Below are 27,010 nucleotides of genomic sequence, written 5' to 3'. Positions count from 1 at the left end.
AAAGACATAATTTATGGCAGATGGTTTTGCTTTCAGTTTACTTGGATAAAATAGCACACTGGCAGGAAAGTGTACTAGTGTCTTCTCTTTGCTCCCCATAACACAACTGATGACATCTTAGATGAGTTAGCAAACATTCAAAGTTCAAAGGTCACCTCCCATACAAGTCTGTTCTGTGATGGCTATTTGCCATTAAGAGAAGATCGGGTGTGAGATGGTGAAAAAGGACCAAAGATGGTGGGTGGGGAAAGAGTGTGCTTTGCAGACACCCATCATGGAGAGAGGACAAATTGTCCTTAAGTACTCACAACTGTAGTCTAAACGTTACTCCTGTCCAGTAAAACAAAACATAACAAAAGAGAAGCTCTAACTAATTGCATTGTGCCATTGTGCCTCCTGCTAGAGGGATGACATTTCAGATGGGTGGATCATTAGCCTAAAGCATCTTCATCAGTGTGCAAATACTGATGAGTATAAAAATAACATAGAGTTCAAAGGACAAAATAATATCCCTGAAGTTTACTGTAACACTTGTTTCTCAACTTTAGGACTATTAGCTAGTTTGTCACTTTCATGAGGAAGTCATCTCTTACCATTTCATGTAAACTAGAACCTATTATTCAATTTATTTCTTTCTTTTCTTTTCTTTTCTTTTTTTGGCTCCAAGGTTATTGCTGGGGCTTACTGCCAGCACTACAGATTCATTGCTCCTGGAGGCCATTTTTTTTTTCCATTTTATTTGACTTAGGGATTTCTTTTAGGATTTCTTAGGATTTCTGCCATAGTTTCGGTGGTACCAAACATTGAAACCAGGGATTCAATTGCAATAACCCTTGATCTGTCATTTTAGGAAAAATTTAAAATTCAGTCATGGAACTATGAAGACCTCTACTGATCATAGATAATTGTTCAGTCAACAAATTTTCTCAATACTTCAATTAAAAAACTCATTTAAATATTAAAAATCTAGATAAATGTATGAAATAAATTAGTAATTATACATTCAATTTTTCAATAGATGAATTTATATAAAATGTTAATGGAATTAGTACTAAGTATAAATAAAATAAATACTTCTAATATTAATGTTTCTTGGGTCAAGAAGAGAGCATAATGGGCTATTCAAAAAGATTTTTATGCCTGAAGTTCTGAGGTTCTATATTCAAACCTTGGTACAACTATTAGCCAGAGCTGAACAGTGCTCTGATTAGAAAAAAAAAAAAAAACTATATATATATATATATATATATATACACACACACACATACACACACAATAATTTCTGTTTAGCAGAACAGTAGCAAAAAATACTATGATAAAGAAGGACAGTTCTTTTGAGAATGCTTGCTATGCCAGTGTTAAGAAAGAGCTAACACTGGGGTGGTAAAATAGCATAATGGTTATGCAAAGAGACTCATACCTGAGGCTCCAAGATCCCAGGTTCAGTACCCTGTATCACCATACATCAGAGTTGAATAGTGCTTTGGTTAAAAAAAATTAAAAAAAATTAAAAAGCTAATGTTTTCTAGAGTTTTATTTTATTTTGTTAATTAGCAACTTAACTGGATTGTAGTTGCCACTTTGAATGTTTTATCATTTTTTAGTAGGCTAAGGGTTTACAGAACTATTATTGATACACGGGTACAATTTTTCTTACCTCCCTATGATAGGTGTCTGCAAAACACCATCACTCCCACCAGAGTTCCTTTTCATCATTATGTACCAGGTCCCCAAATGCTAGCCCTACCCACTCCCCAGAACTGGCTGCTTTTATGTGCTACACCTTACTCAGTCCAAGTTTCATTTTGTGTTTTCCCTTTCCATCCTTGTTTCTTAAGTTTCACTTACAAGTGAGATCATCTGGTATTTATCCTTCTCTATCTGACATTCTCACAGATGTAAAATAGTATCTTGTTGTCTTTAGTTGCATTTATCTGATAATCTGTGACTCTGAGCATTTTTTCATGTCTGTTGGCCATCTGGATATCTTCTTTGGTAAATATTCTGTCCATGTCCTCTTCCCATTTCTTTTCCTTCTTTTTCTTTTATTTTTTGAGAGAGAGAAATGGAGAAGGCCTGGGGAAGAGGAACCTCCTCTTCCCATGTTAGCATCCTGGGAGCTACAGAAAGAGAAGAATTTATCTATGAATGAAGAGGCCAAGAACTTTGTGAAAGAAACTACATTTGGCTTGAGATTATTAAGTATGACTCAGAGTGGTTTTTAAGAGTGGTTTAAGAATCATAGTTAAGAATTAATCAGTCATTCTTAAAGATGAGGATGAAGATATAGAAACGTCATTTCAGGGGGAAAAAATGTACAAAAACAGAAAACAAGGTCACCAAGACTAAAGAAAACAAGGTCACTAAGACTAAAGTATAGTGTTTAAGCACTTAGATTGGGACTTGCAGAAGTAGAGTTATACAAAAAGCACTGGAACCTAGATCACCAAGAACTTTTTTGGATATTATCTTAGAAGTCTGTAGTTCAGCACAAATTTTGTGGTTACATATGTGACATATGTTATTTTCATACATGATACACTGCCACATATAGAGATATAACTGGTGTGGGTTCTTTTTTTTAAGACTTATTTTTTAATTGTCTTTATTTATTTGATAAGATAGTCAGAAATTGAGAGAAAGGGGGAGATAGATGAGGATAGAGACAGAGAGACGCTTGCAGCACTGCTTCACCACTTGTGAAGCTTTCTCCCTGAAGGTGGGAAGACTGGTGTGAATTCTTAAATTCCACCCATATTGTTTCCTTAACCATAGGAAATAAAAAATCATATAAAAATAAGTGACAGAAAGTGAAAATATTACAGATTGTATTCTCCACAAGTTGATTTAATGGAGTAAATCACCTATAAAAGGTTTTAATACACCTCTGAAGTTAACACATCATATCATTGTATCACTAACATCACATATATTCTTGTAGCATTGTTAGCAAGAGTCCACTAAATATTTCTTCTATGTTAAATAAGAAGCACTTTCGTGGCAGTAAGTAAAGTGAATCAGTCTAGAAGCAGTGGATCAAAAACTTTTACACATAGATTCTTACCACATATGGAACATATTTCCCTAGAGTGATATAACAGATACTAGGAATAAGTAAACTTCTTATTATTAAATTGATGAATTATTACCACTAGGATTATTGCTGGGGCTCAGTGCCCATACAACAAATATACTATTTCCAGTGACAAATTTTTCCTTTTTAAAATTTCCCTTTCTTTTTATTAGAAGAGACAGAGAAATTGAGGGAGGAGATAAATGATAGATAGATGATAGAGTTAGGTAGATGATAAATAGGTAGATAGATAGATACATAGATAGATAGATAGATAGATAGATAGATAGATAGATAGACAGATAGATAGATAGATACATAGATAGTAGATGCACTTGCAGTACTATTTCCCCAGGCTTCACCACACATGTAGCTTCCCCACTGCAGGGGGGGAGCTGGGAATTCAACCCTAGTCTTTGCACATGATCACATGTATACTCAGCTGAATGAACTACTGTTATCACCACAGCTACTCTGATTATTTTTTAAGAATGAATCTGAGTCATCCTTAACCACCATTCATAAATTATTCTTTAAACTGACTCAAAGCCATACTTAAAAACTACCCCCTATTTCCAGTCATTTTCTCTGTTTTAGCTAATTACAACGTAGTGAATTATATATATATATACCTATGAGGTTCTTTTTACAGTAAATGGTGAATATATACATATGCAGACCAATAGCAGGCAAACATTAGTCTGTCCAAGACTTCTGGAAGGAAATTCACGTTAAAAGGACATTTATTTGTTGCTTTGTGCTTCACTTCATCTAATTTTCTCTTTGTTGAATAGGAGGTGATTTCTAAAGTGGTGGAAACCTTTTTTTGTGTGTGTCCATAATTTGCAAGAAAAATGTTGAAAGCTTATGCCCTTATGCTATATATAGTAAGTGTTCTCCAGAACTCTTATGTTAAAAACAAAATAAAAATGAAACAAAAAGTTTGGAAGTTAAGAAAGTTTCACAGCTACTTATTAAACAAATGTTGAACTAAATCTAATATTAAATTGGATTCTCTTAAGTTACTACTATCAAGCCTCATGGGGAATCCCATGTACTATTTTACTACTGTACTGAGTTTTTTTTTTTTTATGTAGCAGACATGAAATAACTATTTATTGAAAGTGAGAAAAACAGACATTACCAGAGCTATGCAAATAGCAGAATCAGCCATGATACTTGACTATTTTTATGCAGTCAGGTTTTTCAATGGTTTTAATAACTTTCATGAAGTCAATAAACATAGTGCAGATAATTATTCTTTAATTTTAGCAATTTATGACTGAGAAGTCATTCAATTATCCTTCAATGTGCCCTAAGGCTTCACAGTAATTCTAGAAGAATAGTTAACAAGAAAAAAAAAAGTCTAAAGCTAAAACAAATAATCTGGTCAAGTTTCTTCCATTAATAGATTATTCTAAATGCAATTTATCCAAACTGGGTGATGGCTTACCTGGTTGATCTAGCACATTACTATGTCTACAGAGGCAGATGTGATCCCAAATCCACACCTGCAGAGATCAGTCTTCACAAGTGCTGTAGAGTAGTGCTGTACATATAACTCCTAATCAGTCTCCCTCTTCTTCTGTCTCTGTCTCTTTCACTAAATCTATCAAAAAATTAAGATGAAAATGGCCACCAGATTCATTGGTAGATTCATGCAGGCACAGAGCCTCAGGTATGACCCTGATGATAAACAACAAATAAATAGATGCCATTTACCCATATGCATATATTTTAGAAGAATAACATCAAAGAGAAAGAAGATTCAAGATGGCAATGAACTAGCAAATGCAAGAGTGTTCTGTGCAAAATCATGGCAGAAGAAGCTACAGAGGGTATAAGCTATCTGTATAGCATGGTGAATATGCAAAGAGACTCTGAAGCCTGAGGCTTCAAAGTCTCAGGTTCAAGCCTTTGTAAGTTAGAACTGAGCAGTGCTCTGGTAAAAATAAAAATACTCACTAAAAAATGCAGATATGTTAGATTAAATGATCAAAAAGACATAGAGATAGTCCTTGAAACACAAAATGTCCAAAGGCAGAGGAAGAGAAGCGTATAGCACCCAAGCCAGGAAACAAGGACAATTTAAACAATTATTCACTTGTTCTGCACAGAGTATACAGGTAAAAGGATAATGCTGCTAAGCCAACTAAAGTTCCAGCTGGAGTCCACCCTATCTTCAGTGTCCCTAAGCACCAGTGTCACGGAGTTCCCATAGTGCTACTTTCCATTTGATTTTTGCCTTTCTTGACCACTCCAGAAACAGTGACAACCTATATCTTTCAAGTTCTCCCAAAATGATGATGACAAAGGAATACTCTCTACCACATTCTATGAAGCCAACATCACCCTGACAATAAAAGTGTGCAGAGATAAATAAAAAAATAATACAGACAAATATCCCTAATGAACATAGATGCTAACTTATGGGGTGAAGTTCTAGTAAAGAAGATATAGTAGTTCATTAAAAAGATTGTACAGGATGGGGGTAGATAGCATAATGGCTATGCAAGGAGACTCTCATGCCTGAGATGCCAAAGTCTCAGGTTCAATCCTCAGCATCACCATAAATGAGAGCTTAGCAGTACTCTGGCAAAAAAAAAAAAAAAAATTACATAATAACCAAGTAGTTTCCCAGAGAAATAAAGACAGTTCAGTGGCTATAGATTAATAAGTGTGGTCTACTAAATCAACAAAAGAAAAAATAATAATCACATAAGTATTCAATATATGCAGGGTAGACTTTGATACAGTTCAACATCATTGCACATTCAAATCTATGGGGTTTACAGTCAACAATATTTATACCCTTTTCTATATTTAGGAGCTACTCCCTTCCCTGATCCAGCTTTCTGGTCCTTTTTCCAGCCATGACATCATCTCCCCTGACAATAACTTGGACCTACCTGCATATCAGATTTCAGGCTCAGGCAAACAACAACAACAACAACAATAACAACAAAAACTAGCAATAGTCATGGACCTTTTGGAAAATAACTGAAATAGGCCAACTAATTATCTACAAAACGAAGACCCCCCAAATCTTCACCTGCATTGTTTGAGCCTTTTGGTCATTGATTGGTCAACAATTTGTTTGGCTTTGTATGTTAACTCTTTTTTCAGCCACCAGGTTCCAGATGCTAACAGGATGCCAGCCCAACTTTCCTGGGCAGACAACCCCACCAATGTGTCCTGGAACCCTGCTTCCCCAGAACCCAGTCCCACTAGGGAAAGAGAGAGACAGGCTGGGAGTATGGATCATACTCCCTGTCAATGCCCATGGTCAGTGGGGAAGCAATTACAGAAGCCAGACCTTCCACCTTCTGCAACCCATAATGTCCTTTGGTCCATGCTCCCAGAGGAATAAAAAATAGGGAAGTTATCAGGGGAGGAGACGGGATATGGAGTTCTGGTGGTGGGAATTGTGTGGAGTTGTACCCCTCTTATGGTTTTTGTCAGTGTTTCCTTTTTATAAATAAAGATAAAAAACAAAAAACAAACAAACATGGGACTAGATGGAAAAATCCTCAAACTTGCTGCATCTATATACAGCAAATCTATAGCCAATACCATATTCACTGTGAGAAACAGAAAGCTTTCTCTTTTCATACAGGTACAAGACAGGGCTGTCCACTATCACCATTACTACTCAACGTAGTCATAGAAGTCCTAGCCATCACAGTACAAAATCAGGGCTATTTCTCTATACAAACATTAAACTAGAAGAAGAAATATAGAAATCAATCCTATTTACTATAGTAACAACAGAAATTAAGTATCTAGGGATAAAATTCACAAAGAAAGCGGAGGAGGACTGGTTCACCAAAAGTTATTAGTCACAGTTCAAGAAAGCATAGATACAAGGAAATGGAAAGATATGTCCTGCTCATGGACTGAAAGAATTGAAATTGTCAAAAATGATGATCCTTTCCAGAACCATATGCAGAATTCACACAATCTCCAGTAAGGTCCTACAAAATTTCTTTAAGGGAATAGAATAAAGGAAGCTAGGTAAGATGAAGTATAGTAAGATTATGTGGGTAACCCCAAATCTATGGTTCTATCTCCCACGTGTGTAGGAAGTATATAGGTTATCAATGATTTTCTCTTCTTTTATCAGTCTGTTACACAATTATCTGATTGCTAACTCAATTTTGGAGAATTAATAAGACTACTGGATTATTTATTTTTATTATTTTATTTTTTTATTTATAGAGCAGAGGGAAATTGAGAGGGGAGGGAGTGATATAAAGGGAGAAAGGCACTTGTGGCACTACTTATGAGTCACCCCTTTTAGCCCCCACAAACTGGGAACCATGTTTTTGAAACTGGGTCCTTGTGCATGTAACATGTGCATTCTTCTGGATGCATCTGGGCCCTAGATGATTTCTTTTCACTCCCACAAGGAAACAGATAAAATGTATCACTTAATTACATAATCATTGGTAAGCTTGCCCTTGGTATTTTTATTAAACTTCTTTGACTTTATACGCTTATAAGAAAATAATCATTGAGTCATATATTTACTGAGAACATAATATTGTGCTTTATTTTTTTACTTTTTTAATTCCTACCAAGATTATATTGGGCTTAGTGCCTACATAAAAAATCCACCACTTCCAGTGTCCATATTTCTCCCTGACATTTTTTTCTTTTTAAAATATTTATTAACTAATTATTTTTTTAAAAAATTTCTTTATAAAATGTACATATTGACAAGACCATAGGATAAGAGGGGTACAACTCCACACAATTACCACCACCAGAACTCTGTATCCAATCCCATCCCTTGGTAGCTTTCCTATTCTTTTTTTTAAAACTTTATTTATTTGTTATTGGATAGAGACAGAGAGAAATTGAGAGAGAAGGAGAAATAGGAAGAGATACAGAGAGATACCTGCAGACCTGCTTCACCCCTGTGAAGTGACTCCCCTGCAGGTGGGGAGCCGGGGGCTTGAACCCAGATCCTGACAGGTCCTTGCACTTTGTGCCACATGTGCTTAACCTGCTGTGCTACCGCCGGACTCCTCCAGCTTTCCTATTCTTTATCCCTCTGGGCGTATGAACCCAGGGTCATTATGGGGTGCAGAAAGTGGAAGGTGTGGCTTCTGTAATTTCTTCCCTGCTGAACATGGGCATTGGCAGGTGGATCCATACTCCCAGCCTGTCTCTCTCCTTCTCTAGTGGGGCAGGGATCTGGGAAGGTGGGACTCCAGGAAACTTTGGTGGGGTTGTCTGCCCAGGGAAGTCAGGCTAGCATCAGTGTAGCATCTGGAACATGGTGGCTGAAAAAAAGTTAAGATATAAAGCAAAACAAATTGTTGACTAATTATGAACTTAAAAGCAGTAATATTGCAAGTGACAATTTGGGGTCTCCATTTTGGTAAAAGCTAGTAGGTCTATTTTATATATATTCCAAGAGGCCCATGACTTGACTAATTTTTGCTTGCACCTGACATCTAATATGCAGGTGAACACAGGTTATTGTCTGGAGAAATGCTGTCATGGCTGGGAAAAGGACTAGAAAGCTAGATCAGGGGAAATAGTAGCTTCCAAATATGGAGAAAGTATATATTGTTAACTGTAAACCCCATCAATTTGATCTGGGGCCCATATTCAGCACATGAATCTATGTAACCTCTGTATCCCTGTAAGTCTGAGCTCTTATTCTGTGGTCATGGACAGAAACATTCCAGGTTGCACTAATGTCAGGATCCATCATCCTTGGCTGTTAGGTAGAGTATGTTATCCAACCTGCCTTTGGAGAATGTAACATTCCCTACCACTGTTGATCCGCAGTGAGGGCAAAGTCCTACAAAGGGGTCCATTATGTTTTTCCTCATAGAGATGACCAGTGACATTGGCAAAAGGGATCTGTTAGAGGTCTAGGCTCATCATGTCTGTGTGGGAATCCTAGGACTCCCTGACTAGGGCCCCAGGTAATGGTGTGGCCTGATAGTGACTAAAGAGTCATCATTAAAGCATGCCAGTCTCTTGCCCTTATTCAGCTTTTATAGTCCTTACTTTGTCTGCTGGCAAGATTAGTTCTAGAATGATTGAATGACATGTAATAAGAGGTAGGTGATGAGGGTATCTAGATCTAAGTACAAACTATTTTATTAGTTACTTTAAGGTGTCTTTTTAGGTCTTTCTACTTTCTTGCTTCATTCATTTACTCACTGCAAACTATTGTGCTCTATCGCTTTAAGGTATATATTTCCCCCTAATTTACAGATACATTTACATATGCCCTATCTCATGGGCCCTGGTTTATAACTAGTTTAGAGGTTTTGTGAAGAAGTGCACGACCCAAAATGTAATTAAGGAGTTCTATGAGCTAGGAAAGGTCTCACTAGAGTCATGAAGCTGGCGGGTTGACATTCCATGCCTGATATTTCTGGACACACTCCGAAGTGAAACATGCCGAGGTGGTACTGTTTGCATTGATTAGGTTGGTATAAGCAGATGCAGTATCAGTTGGTGTGAATTGGGAGAAGCAGGAAGGAAAGTGAGCCCCACCCTAGAGGTTCCAGGACTGGGGGAAATATGGGCTTTACGGAGAAAGGGGAAGGTTCCTGCAAGCTTAGGGTTTAGGAAGGCAATAGATAGTATTGCTATCACCAGATTATTTGGCAATTGGATTGACTTTGAACAATCCCATTGCTAGGATTTATTTTTTAATATTGTTTGCTTGTTTTTAATATTTTATGATATTTATTTATTGGATAGAGACATCCAGAAATTGAGAGGAAGTTGTATGTAGAGAGGGTGAAAGACAGAGACACCTGCAGCACTGTTTCACCAGTTGGAAGCTTTCACCCTGCTGATGGAGGCCAGGGGCTTGAACCTGCAGCACACTTTCACTGCTTACTGAGCTTCCCTCCACTCATTGCAGGTGGGGAGAGGGGACTTGAATTCAGGTCCTTGAATACGGTAACATATGTATTCTACCATGTGCACCATTACTTGGACAGAGAACATGATATTCTTGTTTCTACTTACTTTGTAACATGCATAATAAACAGGAGATAATACAGTGTGGTTGCAATCATTCTCAGAATGTATTCCTTTAAGAGAATGTTTAAGGGCCAGGAAATTGAATATTCTCTTTCATATGTTAAAATTATTCCTACATTAAACATTATCATATATACACTCAAAATATTTGTATTAACTGTTTACTAATAGCTGGTATTTAGTGGCTCTTCCAGCACAGGAGACACTGTGAGCATATGATTCAAATAGTGCGTTTCTAATAATATTTGAAATCTGAACATCATGAAAGTTGAAAAAAGAATGAAAGATTTTGAAAGGAGCAACAGATAAGGATATCACAGATTTTGTCTCTGTTGTCCAAATAGCATTAATATTTTACAAAGCATGCGTACAAAAATCATTTAAATATATTTTATTTTGATGTCATTCCCTGATTTACCAAGAGTATTAGACATTTTACACACTTCTGGCCCAATTCTGCCCTAGGCTTGTTCTTATGTTGAAATATGGGTGATATCTTTAAAAAAAAGGTTCATTTGTTCCTGTGCAAAAATAAGTATAACAAATAAGTGCTGGATTAATTTTTATGATTATAGGAATATATGTTATTAGAGAACTAATAAAGTTTTCTCTTTGCATTCTCTATCAATTAACACATTCAGAATTCCTCAGAACAGAAATAACTCAAAGCCAGTTTCTGAGTGGATTGTGTATATTTTATCTTATGAATATAGTGACATGAATATAGTACAAACCAATAAAAATCTTGAGTAAAGGAATAGTTTATTGCTTAACAGAAGTTTTAGTGATTCCAAAGAAAGTATTTGGTGAATCTTTTTCACAAAGATAAAAATTGCTGGCATTAATCATACAGGTAAGTATGGGTTTTCTTATATTCGAGTTACTTAATATATCTCATAATTTAGAAGTTCCCCAAACCCTTTGTGTCTATAATACCTGCTATTATTAAATAACAAGCATCAACTTATGTGTTAAAGAGCATTGAGTTAAGAATCAGAATTTATGTTTGTGGGAACTTGAACATGTCCTTTATTTCCCTGACCTAGTTTGTGAAGGTTAACTTTATGTATTAACTTTGATGAGGTTAAGAAATACCTAGATGAGGTAAAATATTTCTGCATGTGCCTGTGGGTGTGTTTCTGAAGAGAACAGTACTTGAATTAGTACATTGAGCAAAGCAAAAACCCTACCCAGTGTGAACATGCACTGTTCATTCTCTTGACTGAACAGAACAGAAAGCTAAAGGACATGTTACTTCCTGTTTCCCAGGTGTTTGAACTGAGACCTCCACCATCTCTAGCCCTTGGAAACAGGGGCTCATCTGGTTTTTGAAAGTGGAGCAGGACTTAGACACTTTCTCTCTAGTTTTCAGACCTTCAGACTAAAACTGAATTACATCCCTAAATGTCCTGATTCCTGGTTCGCAGAAGGCAGATTGTTGGACTTCTCAGTTCATAATTAAATAATTACTGTAATAAATAAATATATATTCCAGCAGTTTACATATATTGGTATCTATCCTATTAGTTCAGTTTCTCTTAAGAAATTTGACTAAAATATAGTCCAAATTGTTCTATATGAAAACATATGCTTCTTCAAACCCTAAACTTTGATATTTCATAATGTGACACCTTCTTCCTTCAGGCCAGCACTCAGTCAGTACCTACAATATAAAGGCTGGATTTACTGCATGTACAGTTATAAATAGTATCTTTTTCAGAATGTTCAAATATTTGGAGGACTTCTGTAATATGGAGGCTGCGCAGTGCTATCTGAAGGGTAATTTAATCTTCTATATTCTAGCTAGCTTTATGAAGATTTCAGAATGAGAGAAAACTAATTTTTCCTCATATCAATAAGAATGATTGTAGGACCAAAGTTTAGCACAAATGGTAAAGACATTTTATTTTAGAAGTAACGATATATTCTAATTTTTGAAACACTTAATGTTTGATATCCCTGTTGACTTATTTACATCACTATATTGAATAGACTTTCCAGAAATGAGCCAGTGGTGGATAAACTCTAAACATGAAATCTGAAAGTTCATAATTACATTGGCAAGACTATTTTACTTGCCCTGATTTGGATTCACAGCCTTGGATAACTGTAAGGATATTTACATGAGTGTCTTAAATATTCAAAATAGCCTAATTATGTTGAGCTATTGCAAAAAAAATTGCAAAGCAATTCTACTTTGATCAAGACAGTTACCTGATTAACATCAATGTACGTAAAGTGAAACCATATTATAAAGGATACAATGTCATAATTGTTTGTGCTAAAGTCATATATGGTCCTTCACTACTCCAAAGACTGCTGTGGGGATTAATCAAATGAGGATGAGTCTTTCCCAGAAACCCAGTCACTCAAGATGTGATATTTAAACTAGTTGTATGTTTAGTTATATTTTCTTTGATTTATTCCACTCCCAGCATTCCTATCACCATCTAACTGCCTAAAATCTGCAGTTTCCACATTCCTCAACAAATACCTATTTATTTTGATTTTTCTGCCCCCCACCACAAAGCGTACACTCATTGATCTCATGCTGTATTGCAAGTGAAGTCACAACATGTGTAGTCATTTGTTGCACTTACTGGGGGCCTGCCCTCCTCTCTATAACATAAGCATCTCAGTGCAGAAATGGGATTTGAGGCCCTTCTTAATATCTCAAACCTAACTCAAAAGCTGGCATCTTACTAGGGAAAGAGAGAGGCAGACTGGGAGTATGGACCTTCCAGTCAACGCCCATGTTCATCAGGGAAGCAATTACAGAAGCTAGACCTTCCACCTTCTGCAACCCTCAATGACCCTGGGTCCATGCTCCCAGAGGGATAGAAAATGGGAAAGCTATTGGGGAGGGCATGGGATATGGAGATCAGGTGGTGGGAATTGTGTGGAGTTATACCCCTCCTAACCTACGGTTTTGTTAATATCTCCTTTCTGAAAGAAAGAAAGAAAGAAAGAAAGAAAGAAAGAAAGAAAGAAAGAAAGAAGAAAAATCACCCACAGGCACACAAAAAAAGCTGGCGTGCGGCAGACAGTCAACTAATGCTGCTATCACTATTCATCTTATCACTAGGGAAACTGAGGAAGGTCAAGAAAGAAGTCTTATAAATTATCTAAAGCTACTCAGCTAATTTTCTGGAAAAAATGTCAGTTTCCACTCATAAGTTTATCAATCATTGCACAGAACTACACCACGTAAGATAATAACCAAGCTATTTTCTTTAACACAGTTTTTGGCAAAATAATAATCCTGAATAGACTGGTTCCTTGAACTCCTGAAAAATCAAAGCTTATGAGCATTTGCAAATACACCGTCTTTATCCCTCCCCTTAGTTTGCACACTTGGGAGTCCTGCCTGTACTCTTAGAGCCTGTGTTCTAATTGTCTCAATACCTGGCCCATGACCATTAGCCATAAAATCCCACAGCAGCCAGAAAGCAAAATTTCACTTGCCATGTATTTTAGCTGTATTGATACGCAGTGTGAATGTACCTCTAAAAAGGTAATGCTCTAGAAATATTAGATATGCTCATATGAGATCCATGAACCATTCAGATGATAAAAAAGTACCACTTTATGGAAATTGAACCAGTCCATTAACTTTGCATTCCATAAAACTATCAGGTAAGGATTTTTAATTGAATGGGCTTGAACTTTCTTATGACCATTTCTTCCAATCTATATTAAAATTTCTCTCTTATTGCCTCTGAGTCTTCAAACATATTCATACACAAACATTCCACTTAATTAAAACCACAAAGACCATTCATTAATTAGGTTGTGTGAATAAAGCACCCCTTGGAAAAGATGCTGCTCACTTTTCCTACTTTGTAAAAGCTATTTAACAAATATTAGGGAATTTATGACTCTCCTTGGCTTTCTATAAGTCATGTACATAAATGTGCCAACATTTACATGTCTTCACACTTCATGTGGCACAATATTTTTACACAAGTTCATAGTACAGATATTCAGAAAACATGTTAATTGAATGAAAATAAAATACTTAAAAACCTTCTGCTTTTTTCTATTTTTTGCTCCAGTTTAACAATCACAAATAATAACATAAAAACACACAAATTTCTAAGTATTTTGCATGATTTATTTTTCCTACCTTTATTTATTTAACCTGTGAGAGACAGAGAATAGAGACAGAAGAATTGGTCTGACATATGCAGTCCCAGGGATCAAAAATAAGGTCACATATGAAGTCTTGCTCTCAATCTGCAGAGCAACCTCTTAAGCATTTAAAGTAGTTTCAATGACAATACGTATAAAAGTACTATAAGAGGTTGTTACAAGGGCCAGGCAGTGGCACACGAGGTTAAGTGTACATATCACAGTGCAACAAGGACCCAGGTTCAAGCCCATGGTCCCCACCTACAAGGGAAAGCTTCATGAATGGTGGAGCAGAGCAGGACTCCAGGTTTCTCTCTGCCTCTTTCCATCTCTATTCCCACCCTCTTAATTTCTGTCTGTCTTGATCCAATAATAAATCAATAAAAATAAAAATATTTTAAAAAGAGGTCCATGACCATTGCTTCAAGGTAAATTTAAGAAACAAAGACACCTACAGAGAAAGTTGGCTACATTTTCATAGTTAACAAATGTTAGTGCTTACATTTCTATTTAGGGTATTTTGACTTCAAAGTCTATGTATCTAAAAAATCAGCCATATAAATATGTGGATCAAACAAGTGAGAACTTTGTATTTTATTTAAATACATATTTACATAGCTATCCTCAAATATTTACTTTTCCTATGGTATTTGTCTGTGCTCAAAGTAAGCCTATTCAGAATTTATGATTTTAGTGGCTATATAACATTTAAAATATAGTACTAACATATTTTTCCCTTTTGTTGCCCTTGTTGTTTACCAGTGTTCTTGTTACTATTATCATTCTCATTGTTGTTGGATAGGACAGAGAGAAATGGAGAGAGGAGGGGAAGACAGAGAGGGGGAGAGAAAGACAGACACCTGCAGACCTGCTTCACCACCTGTGAAGTGACTCCCCTGCAGGTAAGGAACTGGGGGCTCGAACTGGGATCCTAATGCCGGTCCTTGCACTTTGCCCCACATACTTTCAACATTCTTCTGTGGACAAAATTTTGAAAATGGTGTGGACTGAAGGAAAATTCCTCAGTGTAGTAAAGACCATATAGAGCAAATACACAGCTAATACAACAATCAAACTAAAAGTTTTCTATGTTAGAGCAGGAATAATCTGAGTTGTTAGTTACCACCTCTACTAATCAATATAGGCACTGAAGCTCTAATATGGAAAGAAAAAGAAATAAAAGGAATAAAAACTGGGAGAAGTCAAACTATCACTATTTACAAATAACATGATTATATTCTTAGAAGATTCAAAAGACTGCTAGAAAACTCCTAGAAATTATTAGATAATCTGCTAAGATGAAAGCCTACAAAAATCAAGAAATCTCATTTATGCTAGCATTAGAAATATTAGGTGTTAAAGAGTAAATTGAAGAAATAACCAGCTTTTTATTTCCTAATTTTCTTTATCGATTCCTTATTTCAATCTTCTATAACTCCCATTTGTTGACTTGTGCTTAGCTTAGATTTACTTTGCTGGTCTTTTTATTCTTTTCTATGACCGAATCGTATCATTGATTTTAGAGAATGTGCAATGTAACACAGTGGGCTTTGGAAGAAATAGTATTATCATTCTAGTGAGGTCCCTAGATGTGGAAAAGGATGCTATCAAGGTGAGTTTAGAGACTTAAGTGCCTATGGTGGAATAAAATGATGGTCTAATGGAAGGTGAAATGTATTGATAGTTACTTTTGGGAAATGTGACAGTGGCTCTTATGACCAAAAAATTAATATTTCCAAAATAAAATGATATTGGAACTGAAAAGAAAAAAAATGAAATGGTATCCTTGGAATGTTGTATGTGATAGCATGTGTGTTTTGGTGCTTATAGAAGAGGTAAAACTATTCACACACTGAAAAAAAAAAGATTAGAAAAGAAAAAACAAAATATTGAACTTAAAAGGAGAGCCCCATTTAATACAGGACTAGTTCTAGTAGGTGTATTTATTGAATTTAGAAAAATCATGATGAAAATATACTTGTAATGTTCCCTGGTATAAGAGAAGAAAATGAAAAACCTGTAATTTCTTAAAAATCAAGAAATCAATATATTTCATTGCATTGCCATGTAAAGAAAGTGTTTATTTGTATTCAACATAAGACTATATTTCTTTTTTCTCTCTGTCTCTCTCATTATTCAGTATAAACACATGTAATATATATTGAAATGTCGAAAAAATCACGACCCGTTTTTCATAGAAAAATACGTCACAACTTTTCCAACAACCTAATATGTCTTGAGTACAAGATGATACAACAAGATTATCTACCATTTTTATTAACAATAAATATTTTTTCTTTAAACAATATGGTAGTCTGTTTCATAGCAACTTGAGCATGAGAAAAAGTTTAATAAATATAGTGTGTTATGTGCATCTTAATTTCCCTCTTAAACTGAACTGTTAATAGTCTGCATTTTCATTTTCATCAGACTCACAAATAGGGTGGAAGAGATGTGTACATAAATCTAGTTAGAAAGCTAGCATCTGAATTAAACTTCTATGTAGACTACTCTGGATTCTAGAAATTCAATATTCCAATTGTAGCTGGAACAAAGCGAAGTTATTGAGGTTATGTAGGTACCAAAAACTAAATCTATTCCAGATTCAGCTTTAAAAGGAAATTGCTTATAAACAGATGCTTTGGTCAGGCACAAACCACCTACTTTCATACTCCTCTTTCCTCACACACCTTCTTTTTTTTTTGTGCATATGCATGTTTTAGTTAAATCACTGACAAGGAAACTACAAGCCTTATGTTTCCACTAATGTTAGAAACAGCACATAGAATTTGTAATGTTAAGCATAACAGCTGATCATACTATAGAGGAGTAGAAAAGGAGAAAAAAATGATGCCATTAGCCATGCAAATGTGTGCCACATCTGTACTGAATTGTCATTTGCATGAATACAGCTAAGGCAAGCTGGATTACTGTCATTAGAGCAATGCTGTTTGCACTGTGATATTGTACTTAAGGTTGTGTGGGTGTTCCCATTTATAATGCCCCCCTTCTTTGTAGGGGCTTATAATTTAGTAGTAATAATCTGCTTTTGGATGAAACATTACTAGAAGTTCACAGAGGGGGAGCAATTTTTAATTACAAAATTGTATTCAAATTGTTTCAGCCATATTTTAGCTGAAAAAAAACATAAATCACACTAGCAAAAAAATGTTTCTTCTTTTAAATACAATTGGTTTGAGTGGAATTTTCAAGAAGGCTTCTTTAAGTTTAAATTAGAGAACTAGTTTTGATTTTGTAACACTGTTAATTTTGTATAGTCTTTCAGCAGTATATCATTACTACAAAATTTGTCCATTTCTGTTCTTGACAAACTCACCACTCCAAGTTATTTCAAGTGAGTGTTTTGTTAATGATCTTATAGCAGGTCTTGATAAACCACATCCTTCACAGTAACACAAAGTCTTCCACATTTAAAAAGACAGAGGTGGTATGCACATATTAAAAAAAAAAACCTCAATAAAAACAAAAATCAGAATCAGTGTTGCCTAATTTAGCAACTTCAAAATGCCAAGTTCACATAAAGGTAAGCAATATTTTTAAAAATCAAAGATAAAATTATGACTACTCATTACTACTTTAGATACATATTTACTTATTTTAAATTTTTGGAGGTTTTTTATTTTTATTATTGGACAGAGACAGAGATAAACTAAGGGGAATAGAGGGAGAGAGACAGAAACACCCACAGGCCTACTTCACCACTCCTGAAGATCGCCCCCTACAGGCAGGAAGCTCGAACGTGAATCCTTGTGCACTGTAATGTGTGCACTTAAACCAGGTGCACTGCTGCCTAACCCCTTTTTATTTATTTATTTGTTTGTTTGTTTGTTTGTTTATTGCTTGGAAATGTTTCATTTTCATTTCTTCTTCTTTTTACTATTTTATCTTATTTATAAAAAGGAAACACTGAAAGAACCATAGGATAGGAGGGGTACAACTCCACACAATTCCCATCACCAGAACTTCATATCCCATCCCCTCCGTTAATAGCTTTCCTATTCTTTAACCCTCTGGGAGTATGGACCCAAGGTCATTGTGGGATGCAGAAGGTGGAAGGTCTGGCTTTAAGGAAACACTGACAAAAACCATAGGATAAAAGGGGTACGACTCCACACATTTCCCACCACCAGAACTCTGTATTCCATCCTCTTCCCTGATAGCTTCCCTATTCTTTATCCCTCTGGGAGTATGGACCCAGGGTCATTATGGGGTGCAGAAGATGAAAGGTCTGGCTTCTGTAATTGCTTCACTGCTGAAACATGGGCGCTGACAGGCTGATCCATACTTCCAGCCTGTCTCTCTTTTTCCCTAGTGGGGAAGTGGGACTCCAGGACACATTGGTGGGGTCGTTTGCCCAGGGAAGTCCATTTGGCATCATGGTAGCATCTGGAACCTGGTGGCTGAAAGAAGAGAGAACATATAAAGCCAAACAAATTGTTGATTAATCATAAACTTAAAGGCTGCAATAGTGCAGATGAAGATGTTGGGGTCTCTGTGTTTTGTAGATAGCTAGTAGGCCTATTTTAGTTATATTCCAAAGGGTCCATGAGTATACTAGTTTTATTTGTTTGTTTTCTGAGCCTAACATCTGATATGCAAGTGGATCCAAGTTATTGTCTGGGGAGATGATGTCATGGCTGGAAAATAAAATATTTTATACAGACACTGGTATACATGAGCTCTTTAGCATAGCTTATCATTCAGCAACTTTGTATTCTGAAAAGCTGATTAATTTGTGTATCTTCTGTTATACTGTAAATACTAAATGAGAGCCTAAGTCAATGATTAGATATTTAATAGTTCTCAGTGATTGAATTCAGAATGTTCTAGTATTCCCCTGTGAGGAAAATGATCACTGGTTTGTATGTCTTTATAGTTGTTGAGAATTATTATTGACAATGAACATGCATAATATAATGTTTATGCACTGGAAATGCACACATGTTTGTGGGTGTGTCAGTAAGGATCCTTTTAGAAAGCAGAAACTAGCATTAACTAGGAAAATTGAAAGAGGGTCTACTCAGACAACTATCTATAGTGGCAAGTTTGGGATAGAGAGAAACTGCAAGAAAAGTGTAGCCTCTTGGAATTAGTAACACTAGGACTCCTGTGTGGTTTCTATACTTAACAAGCAAAAAAAAGAGGAAAATCACTGGACCCCTTAAGTGAGAGGCTGGAACAATCTTTCTGATGGGTGCAGTAACCTTCATTCAAAATAAATAACCAGGAGTAGGGTGTCAGCGCAGTGGGCTAAGCAAATGTGGCACCAAGCACAAAGACCATAGTAAGGATCCCGGTTCGATCCCCCGCCCAGCTCCCCACCTGCCAGGGAGTCACTTCACAGGCAGTGAAGCAGGTCTGCAGGTGTCTGTCTTTCTTTCCACCTCTCTGTCTTCCCCTCCTCTCTCCATTTCTTTATGTCCTATCCAACAACAACAACATCAATAACAACAACAATAATATCTACAACAATGAAAAAAAAAAAAAAGAAAGAAAGAAAAGAAATAACCAGCCCAAATCAGTCTCTGAAAGACAGTGCATGGGGATTCACCTCTTGTGATTGAATTTTCCCCACTGCACCTGTTCTTGTAATCTTGATTCTTAGTCTGAAAGGATCATCATGATAAGTAACAACAGAAACGCTGGATTTTAATGCCTACATATCCCACCAAGAGAGGCTGTTTTTGTTTATGCAAGCAACTATTTTGTTTTACCAGTGACTAATTCATAAGCTCACAAATAACTTGGATGTTTACTGAGATAAAGTAAGATATGACAATATTTGTATTCTAGAAGGGAACAAGATAAGATACCTATGCATATCTATACATACGCATATCTATAATGCTAACAGTACTGCACTTTCAGTACCACAAATTAAAACCTATATATAAGTAAGTAGAAAGGATATATTCACGACAAACACTGAAAGGCTTATAGAGCACATGCTAACAGAAGTAGGTCATAAATGGCTGTTTGATTTCCTTAAGAAAAGTGTCTTTTTCTATCAGAGAGAAATCATCTCTGTATAAAAAACACACAAGTTCAAGGAATGTTTCATGTGGGAACATTTTTTTTTTTAAAGAAACAAGGCTACTATCTTCTAAGAGGAGAGTATAAGTGCCAATATATGAATTCCATGTTTTGTTGCTAATGAAAGTAAAGTTTATCTAAATTTCAGAATAGAGAAGTAACACAGTCTGTCCATTAGAAAAATCAGACTGGCTCCTATTTTTGATCGACTGTGTTTGGAGAGGTTCTGAGTCTGGCACACTCATTTAGTGACATGATACCCATCCTTCAATATTTATAAAGAAGACAAAGATTGAAAAAAGGATGAGGACAAATAAAATAGAAAGAATAAGGTCCTGATATGAGAGGGACTACAAAGTATTTCAACACAATACTTGAATTTGGAAAAGCTGTTTCAGATCAACTTGAAAGAAAAAATATTTGGATTATCAGGTATATTACCCTCTAGTATTATGTTCTCTTGAATGTAAGTTTCTTCCCAATATGCTTTTACAAAGCCCAGGGAGGCTGATCATTTTCTCCTCTGCCTCTCTGCTGTGCTGACAAGTATCATTATCTCTAATCCCAGCCCTGCTCATCCTGCTGAGTATCCAGTAGCTATTAAAGATAGCTTTCTGCAGTATTAGCTGAATCCCTCAGACCAGTGGCAGCATGTGGATATTTTGGCATATATTTAACCATGCTTCTTCTTCTTCTTCTTTTTTTTTTTAATGGCTTACTGGAATTTATCTAAGTTGTCTGAATCTAAAAATGTATTCTCCTAACCTGGCTTGGAATACACTTCTGGAAAGTTATATGTCGGGGTTGGGAGGGGTCAAGAGGTGGCACGAAGTGCAAGGACTGATGTAGGGATCCTGGTATGAACCATTGGCCCCCCATCTGGGGGGGTTCACGTGCTGTGAAGCAGGTCTTCAGGTGTCTCTGTCATCCCCTCCTCTCTCAACTTTTCTCTGTCCTATACAACAATAACAATCATAAGGACAACAGAAATGGGGGGAAAAGGCCTCCAGGAACAGTGAATTCGTAGTGCAGGCACCGAGCTCCAGTGGTAATCCTAGAGACAGAAAATTCTATTCTCAGTTGGAGGTCCACACTACTTGAACCTTCTTATGATATTGTTATGTAAGCTTATTTTGTAAAGCCAAACTTTTTAATGTCATAATGGTGACAAAAAAGCTTTTATGTTACCTTTTATATTTTTAAAAATGTATCAGAATATAAACCAGAGAGAATGGAGACTATAAGATGATCTCCTATACCCATAACATTTTTATCCAGTCATCTGTTGAAAAGCATTTTGGTTGCTTCCAAATTTTGGCTATTGTGAACAATGCAGCTATGAACTAAGAGGTACACATACTCCTTCAAATTAGTGTTATTATCTCTTTTGGATAAACGTCTAGGAGTGGAATTGCTGGATCATATGGCATTTCCATCTGTGTTTAAGGATTCTCCATATTGTTTTCTCTCTCTTTTTTTAAAGGAAACTTTTCTATTTATTTTATCTTTATTTATTGGATAGAGACAGTCAGAAATAGATTGGATAGAGACAGTCAGAAATAGAGAGGGAAAGGAGTGATAAGGAGGGAGATAGATAGAGAGACACCTGCAGCACTGTTTCACCACTCACAAAGCTTTCCTCCTGCAGGTGGTGACCAGGGAGCTTGAACCCAGATATTTGAGTATTGTAACATGTGCACTCAAATAGGTGTGCAACCGCCTGTCCCCTTCATACTGTTCTCCAGAGTGGTTCTACCAGTTTGCATTCCCACCAGCTTTGTAATAGAGTTCCTCTCCCTCCATATCTTTTTCAATACTTATCTTTTCCTGTTTTGTTGATGAAGTTCATTCTCACAGATGTGAGGTGGCATCTCAATGTAGTTTTGATTTAAATGTCTCTACTGATGAGTGAATTGGAGCAATTTCGCATATGTTTGTGGGTCATGTGTATCCATGTTAGATGGCACATCATCTAACAAAGTTACAGATACTAGATATGGGGTAGCATTTAGGGTATTTGGTACAGGTATACATATATCCACAATCAAGGGGCAATTATATAAACTCAAGAAATAGTATTCAGTAGTCCTTGATGATTATAGTTAGACCTAATAAACCTGGAATCCTAGCTGAAGAGCCTAGAAAAGTCATTATAAATTCTTTAATTTATTAGACTCAGAACAAATTACCTTAGCAATCTGACAGAAAGACCCAAGAAGACAGACACCAAAAAACTAATTCTGGTTGGGTTTAACAAATGATACTCAGTGATTAAACAAGTGGGAGAAAATCCAGTCAGATAAAGAGAGAATTATGAAAGTTGGGTAAGGGCAACAGACTGGCTCACTTAATAATGGTTTTTTTGGTCAATAGTTTACCACCTCATCACCTGGGGTTCTAGTTACAGAATCCTGGATTCCCATACAAATATGATGGGCCTAGACCTCTAATGGATCCCTCTCTGCACCACCACTGGTCACTTCTATTAAGAACATCATCATAAACTCTCTTGTGGGCCTTCCCAGGACATTGCCCTCACTACAGAGCAGTGATGGTAGGGACTGCCCCAGTCTCTGAAGGGAGGCTGGGATACCCTGTCCTGCCACTTAAGGAAAATTGTTCCTGAAATGATGCAGCCTGCACCATTTCATATATATATGCCCTGGGTCAGGTGGATGGAGATATATAATTCTATCCACAGAAGAGTTTCAAGAATGGGAACTATATCTGCCCTAATCCAACTTTCTAGCCATTTTCTTTACTCTGACACCATTTTCTCAAAGAATGCTTTTCTGCAACTTCATACTAGCTATCAAACTCAAGCAAAAAGTACCATAGTCATGGCCCCCTGGAAAGTTCACCCCAAGGTGAACTTTCTAACATTCTTTCACCCAACTATTCCTCATTTCATCTGCTCTTTTTCTACTTTTTATTTCCTGTTCGTTAATGATTTTGTCTCACTTTATGTTCTACCACCTTCCAGACACCAGGTTGCAGATGCAACCATGAATCCACCCTTACTTATCTGGGTAGATGACCTCACCAATGTGTCCTGGAACCTTGCCTCTCCAGAGCACTACCCTACTAGGGAAATATATAAACAGGTTGGGGTTATGGATCGGACTTCCAACGCCCAAGTTCAACAGAGAAGCAATTATACAAGCCAGAACTCCTACTTTCTTTACCCCAAAATAACGCTGATCCATACTCCCAGTGGGGGAGAAGTGATAGGAGGAAGAGGATAAGAGGACTCTGAACTCCAGCTCCATCAGGTCTCAGAAAGAGAGGACAAAAAGGAAAAAGATATTTGAATGAAGTAATAGGGTTCTGTGTGGCTTGGTAGGACTGGATCTGGAAGACAAAGGGAAACATTATGTACAAATGTAGACAGATAGCTGTAGAGATGATGGTTAAACCGTGTGTGCAACCTTGAGAGAACTGTGGTGGACTGCAATGGAGAGATCAGAGAATCAGAACTCTGGTTATGGGAATGGTGTGGAATTGTACCTTGTTGACATGTAACTTTATAAATTAATATTGAGTCACTAATTAAAACTAAAATAAAATATTAAAAAACAAAAATGACTTCGGTCATGTGCTTTAAGAAATAAGCAAGAGACAATTCTGAATTAGATCCTCATTGGACTAGGTAGTTTGTCACAGAAAACCTAGGGACTCAGAAGGAGGAAGAACTGCTAACTAGTTGGGACCAATGTCTCTGTGCTGAAATATGATGATGATTTGGTACAGAGTGGAATGTACTAATAACTATTTTGAGGTAGTATGGATATGTGCCCTTGTAACAACAACAATTCTGTAAGTCAATATTTTCTCACTTTGAATTGAAAAAAAAATGTGCACATGAAATTGATTATCATGACAATAACCAAAAAAAAAAAAAGGAAAGAAATGCATGGTCCATTCTTAAAAGCTCACATGGAATTATTCATGACATACTATTTTTGTAGGTTGGGGCCCATGTTACTACAATTAGGCATGAGTTCACTACTCACTCCCAGCTGACTCTTTTATTTTCCTTTAAGTTTCAGATCAAGACAGAAAGGACAAAGAAAGAGACACACCAGAGCATTGCTCCATCATCCATGAAGCTTTCCTTGGTATTGTGCATGTGGCTCTGGGAGCTTGAACCCAGGTACTTTTATGACAATGTGTATTTTCTACCAGTGAGTTGTTACTTCTTTGCCCTTCTTAGCACTACTATTGAAACTAAAATCCTTTTCCTCTTTGGTTTTTTCCTATCAGCTGAGGAAGCTAAAATAAGAATTTGTGACTTAGATCTGAATTTCAAGAAGCTGAAAAATAGCTTGACAAAACCTGCCCCTGTATGTTCCTCTTAGACTTTTCACTGCTAAATCTTAAGCTTAATGGTTGGGCTTCCTGGACACTGTCTTCTGTACTAGATTTCCTAACTCACCTTTAAATGTGTATACATTGGTCATGTGGGGAAGCCACCAAAATAAAATGTTCAAAATGTAAAATTGTTATGTTTATGAGGTGGATTTGGAGGATTGCTATGCTTCACAATGACAATATGTGAAGATAAAGTGGTCTTTTTTGTTGTTGTTTTTCTGTCTCTGTGGCATCAAACAGTGAAGCAGAAGGTTACATACATAAGTGTCAGCAAGCGTATTTCCAAACACATAGGTCTTCTGCATTATTAAGACTCAAATATCTAGATGATTTTAGTGATTTTCAGTACTAGGCATATTTTCAATACATCCTCTGACAATCTCAGTATTGCTAACTCTACTAAAGTATATCTATATCTAACTCTACAAAAGTATATCTATATGCATGTACTTGCACATGCTTATCAGTGTGTGAGATAGAGGGAAAGAGATGAGATGAGATGAGTTGAGATGAGATGAGATGTGTTGAGATGAGTTGAGTTGAGTTGAGTTGAGATGAGATGAGATGAGATGAGATGTGTTAAGATGAGATGAGATGAGTTGAGTTGAGTTGAGTTGAATTGAGTTGAGATGAGATGAGATGAGATGAGATAAGATGAGATGTGTTAAGATGAGATGAGATGAGATGAGTTGAGTTGAGTTGAGTTGAGTTGAGATGAGATGAGTTGAGATGAGAGAAGAGAAGGGAAGAGAGGACGGAAGGGTGGGGGAGGTATGGGGGCAGGGGCAGGGAAGAGAGAGAATTCCCATTCTATTTCACAAACTATAGCACAGTATATCCAACAACAACTGAAAATAGATTTTTTTTTCCCCTCTAGGGTATCCTGGAGTGTGGTGCTGGCACTATGAATCCACAGCTCCCAGTGGCCATTATTTTTTCCTTTTTAACTCTCTTTTCTTCTTTCTCTTTTTCTTTCCCTCCTTCCTTTCTTTTTTTCTTTCTATTTTATTCAATTGGATAGAGAGAAATTGAGAAGGGAGGGGGAGACAAAGAGGCAGAGATAAAGATAGACACTTGCAGACCTGCTTCGCCACTTGTGAAGCATCTGACCTCAGGTGGGGACCAGAGGCTCAAACCTGGGCCTTTGTGCAGGTCCTTATGCATAGTCCTATGTGTGCTTAGGTAGGTGCTCCACTGCTTGGCCCCTGAAAAAAAACTTTTTTAATTAGATAAAGTTTTTGTTGCACCAGCTTGTAGTCATTTAATCTTAGACTTACAGGGCTTATCATGACTTCATTTCTACATCAAGATTAAAATGTGTAAATTATTTAGTGTCTTTGTGTTTACTGTCATATGGCTTGTCTATATTTTATTATACTTGAATTTATATTCTCAAATACAACTCAGTTCTATGATTTTTTATTCCATGCTGTGTTCACATTAGAAGAAGTTAGAGATAATCTCTTCAGTGAACTGCACAACTACTTGGGTCACTAAAGAACTGTGTTATTCTTACTTGTCAGTACAAGTTACTGTAAAAAGAATAGCTCTTAAAAATGCACAACTTGGCTTCATGTGGTCAAATGTGTCAAAAACAGTTTAAAATAATACAATCTTAAGAACCATAGAGGGTGGGAGGGAACAGAAATAAAAATCACTGGTATTTTCTTTCTTTTCTTGTATCCATATTTATAGCCAGAGACATGAATGCACACCAGGAGCACATAGGAGATGCAGTGTTTGTTTTTTTTTCTTTGTTCCAAATAAATTTTGTCAAAATCACTTCCTTTACTACTATTGTATTAGTTAATTGCCTCAATATGTATTGCTGGAGTGTCTATCTCTAAATGTCTAAGTATTCTGACCAGGAGGCAACTCTTCTACTAATCATAAGATGAGAAAAAATACTTTTGAGTGTAATTTCCTGATGCTATGGTTTTACACTTTGGAAATTATCACAACAAAAACCATATTCTTGGGAGGAATAATCTGTAAGTTATAAAATTATATCATTTTTTACTTTAAATGAAGAGAAGCATGAGACAATATTGAATACATACAGTGTTGATCTTTTTTCAAAACTGTTAGTGCATATTTTTCTAGGATGTTGAGTTACATAAAATTTGAAATCAAATCACTATAATGTGAGAACTATGCTAACTTGCTAACAGATATTATCTATGAGAAACAGATAAGAAAAAAAACTCTATAGGACCTTGCCCCCTATAAGGATCAATAATGGTAGGGACAGCCCCAATTCTCTGAAGGATAGTTGAGCCAGCATACTCTAGAAGAAAATGGGTCATGAAATGAGTGCAGCCTAGAATCTTCCTAGCCGTGACCACAAAATGCGAGCTCAGG

This window comes from Erinaceus europaeus, chromosome 11 (assembly GCF_950295315.1).
Source record: "Erinaceus europaeus chromosome 11, mEriEur2.1, whole genome shotgun sequence".
NCBI classification, from domain to species: Eukaryota; Metazoa; Chordata; class Mammalia; order Eulipotyphla; family Erinaceidae; genus Erinaceus; species Erinaceus europaeus.
Note: the sequence above shows the minus strand (reverse complement) of the source record.